The sequence below is a fragment of the Geotrypetes seraphini genome, chromosome 6, assembly GCF_902459505.1.
Source record: "Geotrypetes seraphini chromosome 6, aGeoSer1.1, whole genome shotgun sequence".
NCBI lineage: Eukaryota > Metazoa > Chordata > Amphibia > Gymnophiona > Dermophiidae > Geotrypetes > Geotrypetes seraphini.
Genome location: NC_047089.1, coordinates 28,593,144 through 28,602,778, shown reverse-complemented (window position 1 = coordinate 28,602,778; position 9,635 = coordinate 28,593,144).

Here is a 9,635-nt window from a genome sequence, read left to right as displayed (position 1 = left end):
ATCTCTTAATAACACAACAAATCCTTGAAATAGCAACTGGTTATCCTTACTTCAGCTGAATCTCAATTGTTAAAGCATGTGCACTACAGTGTCCACTAAAAATGTGAATTTTGGGTCAGTTGTTTGGGTTGGAGGTTTTTTGTGCCAAACATACTGGCACTCTCTTCTTGTCAGCTTATTACCCTGTCTCCAGCAGTAGGATAGCAAATTCTTCCTTTGGCTCTAGAGAGCTTGCCCCTCTGTGCAAATGAATCTGTCAGTTAAGATTTGTTGAGAACTGTTTCCTTCATTTGATTGTGTTCTTTGCACAGCCAATGCATGTCATGCCTCTTCATGCTTTCCACCAGTTTCCTAACACTTAGGGCTCCTTTTATAAAGCCACAGTAGTGATTCCCCTATGGTAAATGCACTGAAGCTCATTCAGTTTCCATGGACTTCAGTGCATTTGCCACGGGATAATAGCTACCACGACTTTGTAAAAGGGGCTCTTATTGAGACAGCATTTTGAGAAATATTTGTAGGTGAAATTATCACTGCATGTCCCATTTCCATGAACTCAAGGTGCAGAGTCTCAAGTGTTCAGGTGAAATATCTACTTTATTAGACCTTGTGCAAAACTGTATTTCTCCTTTAACAAATGGGGTATCCTTCTCTTGGTATCTGGCTAAGAAAGATCCATAAGGCGCCATATGCTTCCCCTCACCATAGCTACATGGGACAATATGTTCTAGCCTTGCCAGTTTGCTACCATATTGTCAATGATTCCTAACCTTTTCAAGCCCAAGGAACACCCTCATACATTTTCAAAAATGTTGTGTGGCATACCAGCTTCTGCATAGCAAGCAGTGTAAACAAGGAAAATGACTTGTTTGCCAAAAGAAAAACCGGGGAAGCAATGGAAGTCCCTGAAAGAAGGAAGTAATGTCCTGGCTGCAAATAAAGCAACTGCCCTGGCCCCCCTCCCCTGCCACAGTGGGACCTATACCTGTCTGAAACTGAAGGCGATATAACCTGCTAGTGGGCTTTGGGACCCTCACCTAAATTTCTGCTCTGGCACCCTAGGTGTTGTATGCATTGTACATGTTGTCAAAGCAGGATCTGGGTATCCATGCCCTACCCACTTCCTGTTAATTCTAGGGTTGCCAATTGGATCCAGATTCACCAACAAGGTTGATCCAGTCCTGGGTCTATCACATTTCATGCAGGGGACTTGGAGTTCTGATTTCCCCATTGCATTCTCTCAGAAAAGCAATACTACAAACAAGTCCCTGCGTACAATGAGGAAAACCCAGGAGTGTATTAGCCCTGTCAGGCAAATTTGGATCCAGTTGGTAACCTTAGTTAATATCTACAATCCAGGACTAGAAAGGAAAGAGAAGAGTGTGATTTATTCGTACATAGATGAAAGCGCACATGACAATCGCACGAGGACAAAGGCGCTCAGACAAATGTACGCAGGACATCAGCGCACCGGATTAAAAGTTAAGTTTAAAGTGCTCCGAGGGTGTGTGTGTGTGGGAACCCCCCGGTTTACTTAGAAGTGTTGGCACTGCTGTTGGGGGATTCGGGGGGAACCCCCTATTACGGAGAAAAGTGTAATTTTTCCCTGATTTAGGGAAAAATTACACTTCTCCCTCCATATTTGCTGTGATAGGGGATTAACAGACCCGCGAATACAGAAAAACCGCAAATAACTTTTTCATATGTTATTCGCTGTTTTCTATTAAAAATCATCCTGAATATGGTGAAACCGCAAACATGGTGGGAGACCTGGCCTGTTCCTGAAGGAAAGGCAAAACACGGTGAAGAAAGTGCTGGGAATCAGTGATTTTTTACTGTAAACGCTTGGAATCAGCAATTTCTCTACACAAGCTGACGTAATTTGGGGGGAGAAGCCAGCAAGCTAAAAACCGTGAATAATCGAAACTGCAATTGCTAAAACCACAAATACGGAGGGAGAAGTGTACAGTTTCCTCTCTAAGGGGGGGGGGCAGCGCCAATACTTCTAAGTAAGATATTGACTGGGCCCCTGCCTAGTGCAGCGGGTGTTATTGTGGAATCAAAGGTGGGATAAAAGAATAAAGCAAAAACACAGTGTTCAGAAAGAACCAGCTCAGTAGCTTTTATTCTGTCCTCTGACCAGACTCAGTTCAAAATAGCCACCAATTCACTCAAGCCAACAAGAAAATATTCCTTTCCTTATTCATGCACAGTACTTGAACCCCATTGATTACACCTGGGCTTCCAGTTGCTGGTTAGCAAGTCCCATTCACCAGGGCAACTTAGCATTGGCAAACTCTCATTGTAAAGTTCACAAATTTTCCACCCACAAAACAAAGAAGGAAAAGGTCATCAAAAGAAAAAACAAGCCCCAAACTTTAGGCACTTCTCATATTAGCTGACTGCCTTGCAAATGGAATTAAGCTCTAGCAGGTTCTTCACGTTGTGGCAGTTTCCTAAGCTTCCCACAGATAGAAAGCTCTTTCACTGGGCAGAAAAAATCCAAAGCTTTTTTTAGGCAAAACTTTCAAAACAAAGTCAATTAACACACTCCTAGCTGGAGCTTAACTTGTGCTGGAATATCTTTCTGTGCTGCCTATTAGCACAGTTTGGCCAAAATCAAATCTCAAACAAAAATCACTTTGCAAAGTCCATATTGGTCACATACAGCCCTTTCCTTTTCTTTACAAGGTTCTCAATTAAACCAGGCAGCAGTTTTAGTAGTGTTCAAATCCCCAGAGAAACACAAACAAGTCAGGTTTACTTTTCTTCACCATTATGGACCAACTTCCATGCAGTCCTGTGGCTCTGGAAATTCTACAGGCAGTATCCATTGCCTCCAAATCCTCTGTTCTCTCAGTGCTTTGAAACAGGGGCTGTTCATCTTCTTCAGGCATTCCTTCCTTCTTGCCCTGCCAGACTTCTAGTGGAGTATTCCACCTTCCATGCTCCTGCCTCCCCTCCGGGCTCTCTAAGTTTCCCAGCAGTGTGCCCATTCCTCCAGGAATGGGCTTCAGCTCTCTGGGGTGCAGCTTTGTGGTTTTTTCTATATGCTCTGCTCTGGGGCTGTCTTAAAGGGCAGACTTCTTTCTGGGAACTGCAGGCTTGCTAAACTTTAAACCAGAATTATTCTGATAAGGGATTTCTTGCCTATCACTACTAGCAAAGTCCCTATCCAATTCCCCCTCGCTTTTTGAGCAGTAGGCAGCTGACTCAGGGTTTCTAATCTTAACCTGGTCAGCTCTTTGACCAGGCGATATGGTGTTTTTTTCTAAATTTCAGTGGGACAAAACCAGGACTGGTGTTGGGTTTGCCACAATATTAAATTTCATCTGCCATTTGGAAACCAACTGTTCCAATTTCCTAAGATATTCCTGAAATTTTTAATAGTCCGCATGTATTGTGTTATATGCAAATTTAATCATCTTGCTTGTTATTCCCATTGCCAGATCATATATAAATGTTAAATAGCACAAGTCCCAATACAGATCCCTAAAGCACTCTTCTTTTCAACCACCTCCACTGAGAAAAATGGCCATTTAACCCAGCCCTCTGTTTTCTATTAACCAGTTCATAATTCACAACAGAACACTGACTCCTATCCTGTCATCAGTAACGCAGCAGAATGAAATCCCCGACGGACAAGTCCAAGCAGCCTGTTTAGAGTGCTGCCGGCCCAATGCTGCTTTGGTTGAAGGTAGGGCTCACTCGCAGTCGACAGGGAGTGAAGGATGGAAGATCAGCAGGGGTTTGGCTACATGGTTGGGGTGAGGGGGCCGGGTTGAAGAGTTGCCGGCAAATCCCGGGACTAGGGCTTATTTTGGGGATAGGGCTTATATTAAGACCTACCCTGAAAATGATGCTAGGGCTTATTTTCGGGGTAGGTCTTATTTTCGAGTAAACACAGTACTTAGGTGGGAATTACACTGGACTTAAGAGGTGGAGGGGGTAGGCTAGTAAGAGAGAATGACAAGAGTTATGGGTGCTTTACAAGTTGACAGGGTAGGACTAAAATGCAGCTTCAGAAAAGGTGGAACTCGACGCACTAAGTCAGGCAATATCATGTTTGAGTTTTATCAGTATCCTGGTGATTTACTTCTCCTTTTTTAACTTGTCAATTTGGATGAGTGGATCTTCCAGGTTCACTGAGATTTGTTTCAGTTCTTCCATTCTTACCCTTGAAAACTCATTTCTGGCACAGGAAGATCTCTTACATCCTCTTCAGTAAAGACCAAAGAAAAAAATTCAGTCTCTCCACTAAAACCTTGTCTCCAAGAATGCTCTTTTTACTCTTTGATGATCTAACAGTTCCACTAATTCCCTTGCAGGCTTTCTACTTTTGATATAACGTATATACTCAAATAGGTTAATCTGAGTATAAGACAAGGTACCTTTCCCCCCCAAAAAAAGGAGGAAAAAAGGTTTACTTGCATACAAGACGGGGTGGGGTGGAATATTCATGTGCTCTGCCAGGATCTGTGCCCTGCCCTCCTCACTCCCTCCCTCCCCTGCCAGGCTCTGCACTGAGCCCCCCCTCACTGCCTGCCAGATTCTGAACTCAGCCCCCCTCCATGCCCTGTACCCCTCGTTCTCTCGATGTCCTGTAAGCCTCCACCGGGCCTGCTGTATAACCTAGTGGGCCAACAGTAGGGATCAGACTATACAAAACACTGCCCTCAGACTGATCTACTCCCTGAGAAAATATGATCATATTACAACTGCCTTCCTAGACTCTCACTTCCTAGACTCTCACTCTCACGAATTCAATTCAAATTCTATTGTCTATTATTCAAAGCATTAAACGGCTCCGCCCCCCCTATCTAAACAACCGCCTAAACCAGATCCTCACCTCAAGACAAAGAAGAACTCCGAACCCTTTTGCCCTCCCTCCACTCAAGGGCACTCAGCGCAAAAATATGTTTGATAACCTTCTGATGACGCAAGCAGCAAAACTTAACCACTCCATTTCCAACCTGTTGACGGCAACGGGTGACTTCAAAACTTTTCGAAAAGAAATCAAAACCCTACTTTTTCAAGTACCTTTCTTATTTCTAATCTTAATGTATATTTTCTGTAAACCGCTTAGAACCTAACGGATGTAGCGGTATATAAGAAATAAATTACATTACATTACATTACTTTTCAAAAAATTTATCCAGATATCTTAACTCAACCCTTCCCCCTCCTCCTAGATAAATTCTCCCCCAAAACCCCAACTTAAATAATCTCTTCCTCCCCAAAACATCAACCAAGTATTCAGATCCCTGAAATGTAACGTAATCTTATTTGTACTCTAATTGTAATCTATTTGTTATATCACACAGTAACGTACAGTCAATTTAATATCCAATTTGCAAGTTCTTCAGGAATTAATCCAGCTACCTCTCCTCCCTTGTAACCAAAAAAAACTGTTGTAACTTCACTGGAAATGTCCAGTTAGCTCTTTTGTAATCCGCCTTGAACTGCAAGGTATAGGCGGAATAGAAGTCCCTAATGTAATGTAATGTAATCCCTCCTGTCCCAGCCAACTGTCAACTTTTTTTTACCTCCCTCCCGCCACCCCTGCATACCTTTCTGAATCCCTGATGATCCAGCTTTCGCACTCCTGCCTGACACTGAACCACTTGCTGAATGGCTGCCCAAAGTTCTCATGGAACTCATTAGAACTCACGGCAACCATTCAGTGAGCAGCTCAGCACCAGGCAAGAGTGCAAAAGCTTACACATGCCCAGTACACTGCCTGGTATACTGCTGGACCACCAGGAATTCAAAAAGGTACACGGGGAGGGGGGGAGGGAAACAGGAGGTAAAAAAAATTGGTATAGTCAGCTGGGACAGGAGGGATCCCTCCTGTCTCAACCCACCTCACCAGGCCAGGCAATATGGCAGGCCGAGGGGAGGCCTGCAACAAGTCCAGGAGGGGAGCAGGTGGGCGATAACCTGAATATAAGACAAGATCCTCATTTTTTAAAATCTCATCTTATATTCGAGTATATACAGTACCAGAAAGTTATTAATATGAATTTTTGTCTCTGCACCAGTTTCTCTTTATATTCTCTTTTAGACTTCTTTATCAATCTTTTGCATCTAACTTGCCAGTGTTTGTTGCTTCTTATTTTATTTGGATTCTTTTTCCATTTTTGAAAGATGTTCTTTTGGCTCTCGTAGCCTCTTTCACTTTACCTTGCTCTTCTTTACACTTTATTAATTCATAGAATACAAGTGGTCTGGTCTTTAAAGATGGTATTTTTAAACAACATCCATGCTTAACGTTCTAACTTATGCTACTTTTTAATCATTTTCTTTATTTTATCATAATTGTCCTTTTGAAAATTAAATGCTACAGTATAATTGCATTTATATTCCACTTGTACTCCGAAAGTTCAAGGACAGATTCCACTAAACAAGATCAGATCAAAACATCTGGAATTACATTATCAATATCAAATACAGTATATTCAGGTGCTATGAAATCATTTGGTTGTGATGTAGTCAATTTGGTTCATCACAACCAAATTATTTCCTGGATAGTAGTATGAAATCATTTAAACAATAAATTTTATGCAAAAGGAAGATTTTTAAGTATTTCTTAAAAAGGAGGTAATTATTGTAGGATCTGAAAAGAAGGGGAGTTCATTCCAGCGCTTAGCCATATGGCAGAGTTAGAGAGTTGTCTGAAAGATTTAAGGTTTTAAATATTGGAAAACAAAATAAAGATTTTGAACATTATGGGCTCCTTTTACAAAGGTGCGCTAGCGTTTTTAGTGCATGCAATGGATTAGCGCGCTCTAGCCAAAAAACTACCTCCTGCTCAAGAGGAGGCAGTAGCGGCTAGCACGTGGGGCATTTTAGTGCGTGCTATTCCGCGCGTTAAGGCCCTAATGCACCTTTGTAAAAGGAGCTCTATATCTCAAAGACAATTCTTGCAATGAAGCCACTAGTCTAGGTCTAACAAATACAATGGTGCCTGCCCTTCACCATATAAATTTCCTCAGGGCTCTTTTTAATAAACCACAGTAGATCTTCTTACAAGGGGTGTTCAATAATTTATCTACCTCAGTAGGAAAGAAGAGTTTTCAAAATGTTTTTATTTTTCAATATAGTCCATACACTTCATCCACTTTTCCTGCAATGACTTTAACCCCTTTGAAAAGATTTGTTGTTTGACCTTCAAACCAGAACATCACAGCTTCCTTGATGTCTTCATTATTTGACAACTGCTGTCCAGAGAGAGATTTCTTCAAAACTCGGACCAGGAAATAATCCAAGGGGGCCAGGTCAGGACTATAGGGTGGATGGATGGTTCAGCTGCTGAAACCCACATTCTTGAATGGCAGCCTGTGATTGTTGTGATGTGTACTAATGCTTTGTTGTGAGTTCTCGTTTTTTCTCGATTGACTCCCGCAAAGCAATCATTGTGTTGGCATAACTCTCTCCGGTTATGGTTTTCTTGTGTGCCATGAACTCCAGAAGCAAAAGTTCATCATCCCAGAAGACAGTAGCCATGACTTTGCCTGCAGATTTTTCTGTCTTGAACTTTTTTGGGATGGGGATGACTTGTGCTTCCACTGCATTGACTCCATTTTGGACTCAGGATTTCTCTGTGATAGACTCAAGTCTCATCTCCAGTCACCAAACGATGAAAAAAATTCACTTGGACTTAACGGAGCATCTCCAAATTCTCCTGACAGCACTGGAACATCATGGCCTTTTGACATGGCATCAGCATTCTTCCACTGACCTTGGACATACCCAACTCTTCATGAATTATTTTTCAAACTGTACCTGCCGAGATGCCCATTTCTTCAGCTAATCAGAACACCTTAATTCGTCTGTCTGACAAAATTAAATCCTCAGTTTTCTTGCATATTTCTGTGGAAGTAGCTTCCACAGACCATCCAGTGCTCTGTAACCTGTCGCTAAAATTGTCTGTAGTACCTGAAGATTGGAGGGTGGCCAATGTTATGTCGATTTTTAAAAAGGGCTCAAGAGAAGATCCGGGAAATTACAAACCGGTAAGCCTCACTTCAGTACCGGGCAAAATGGTAAGAAATCATTATAAAAAAATAAAATTGTGGAACACGTAGACAAACATGATTTAATGAGATATAGTCAGCATGGGTTCAGCCGAGGGAGATTTTGCCTCACAAATTTGCTTGACTTCTTTGAAGGTGTGAATAAACATGTGGATAAAGGTGAGCTGGTTGATATAGTATATCTAGATTTCCAGAAAGCTTTTGATAAAGTTCCTCACGAGAGGCTCCTGAGAAAATTAAAGTGTCATGGGATAGGTGGCAAAGTTCAGTTATGGATTAGGAATTGGTTATCGGATAGAAAATAGAGGGTAGGATTAAATGGTCATTTTTCTCAATGGAGAGTATAACAATGGAGTGCCGCAGGGATCTGTACTGGGACCGGTGCTATTTAACTTATTTATAAATGATCTGGAAATTGGAACGAGTTGTTAAAACGCATGTGGATTGTGAAAAATTGCAGGCGGACCTTAAGGAAATTGGAAGACTGGGCGTCCAAATGGCAGATGAAATTTAATGTGGACAAATGCAAAGTGATGCATATTGGGAAGAATAACCTGAATCACAGTTACCGGCTGCTAGGGTCCACCTTGTGGATTAGCGCCCAAGAAAAGGATCTGGATGTCATCTAGACAATACGATGAAATCTTCCGCCCAATGTGCGGTGGCTGCCAAAAAAGCAAATAGGATGCTAGGAATTATTAAAAAAGGGATGGTTAACAAGACTAAGAATGTTATAATGCCCCTGTATCCCTCATCTGAAATACTGCGTTCAATTCTGGTCTCCTTATCTCAAGAAAGATATACAGCCTCTTTTACAAAGCCGCGTGGCAACAGCCCCCGACGCCCTTTAAATCTCTATGGGCTACGGGGCCGTTAGAGTAGTGCAGCCTCTAGCGTGGCTTTGTAAAAGAGGCTGATAGTGGTGCTAGAAAAGGTTCAAAGAAGAGCAACCAAGATGGTAAAGGGGATGAACTCCTCTCATATGAGGAAAGACTAAAACAGGGCTCTTCAGCTTGGAAAAGAGACGACTGAGAGGGAGATATAATTGAAGCCTACAAAATCCTGAGTGGAGTAGAATGGGTACAAGTGGATCGATTTTTCACTCTGTCAAAAATTACAAAGACTAGGGGATACTCGATGAAATTACAGGAAAATACTTTTAAAACCAATTGGAGGAAGAAATTTTTCACTCGGAAAATAGTTAAGCTCTGGAATGCATTGCCAGAGGATGTGGTAAGAGCGGATAGCAAAGCTGGTTTTAAGAAAGGTTTGGACAAGTTCCTGGAGGCAAAGTCCATAGTCTGTTATTGAGAAAGACATGTGGGAAGCCACTGCTTGCCCTCTTTTGGTAGCATGGAATATTGCTACACCTTGGGTTTTGGCCAGGTACTAGTGACCTGGATTGGCCACCGTGAGATCGGGCTACTGGGCTTGATGGACCATTGGTCTGACCCAGTAAGGCTATTCTTATGACTCTCTAACCCACTTAAAACTGTTTGCTCCAAAATTTTACTTTATAGGATGATGGGGCAGACTCACCCTGAAGTGCAGTCATGCGTTCATGGATCTCCTTTGGCTTCTGTGAGAAATCTTATCACT